The following is a 383-nucleotide window of genomic DNA, read 5'->3' as shown; positions in this document are numbered from 1 at the left end:
ACAGAGGGAGGTACAAAACGAGCAACTGTGCTGTTTAGATTTCCTGAAAGGACTACTGTGAAAAGTATCTATTTGTAATAATTACATTTTATTTTGTTCCAGGTATGAGAAGCAACACATCTGTCAAGAGCAAGGCAACAATTCCTATCCCACTCCTCATGCAAAACACATCAGACTTAGGCCTCGCTTTTCATTAGACTTTGCTCGGTGGAAAGAGCCGCCTGTGAGGAAGTTACCGCAGGCAGCTCCAAGGCCCAACAGCCCGGGAGAGGGCCGGGGAGCGGACTGGGGCGGCGGGACGCAGCGGCTCGGCAGGAGGTGCGTGCCCCACGCCCGCCTTCAGCGGCGCCGGGCCCCCCGGAGAGCCGCGGCCGCCACCGCCC

This window comes from Chaetura pelagica, unplaced genomic scaffold (assembly GCF_000747805.2).
Source record: "Chaetura pelagica isolate M959 unplaced genomic scaffold, ChaPel_1.0 scaffold336, whole genome shotgun sequence".
NCBI classification, from domain to species: Eukaryota; Metazoa; Chordata; class Aves; order Apodiformes; family Apodidae; genus Chaetura; species Chaetura pelagica.
This window is presented reverse-complemented; position numbering follows the sequence as displayed.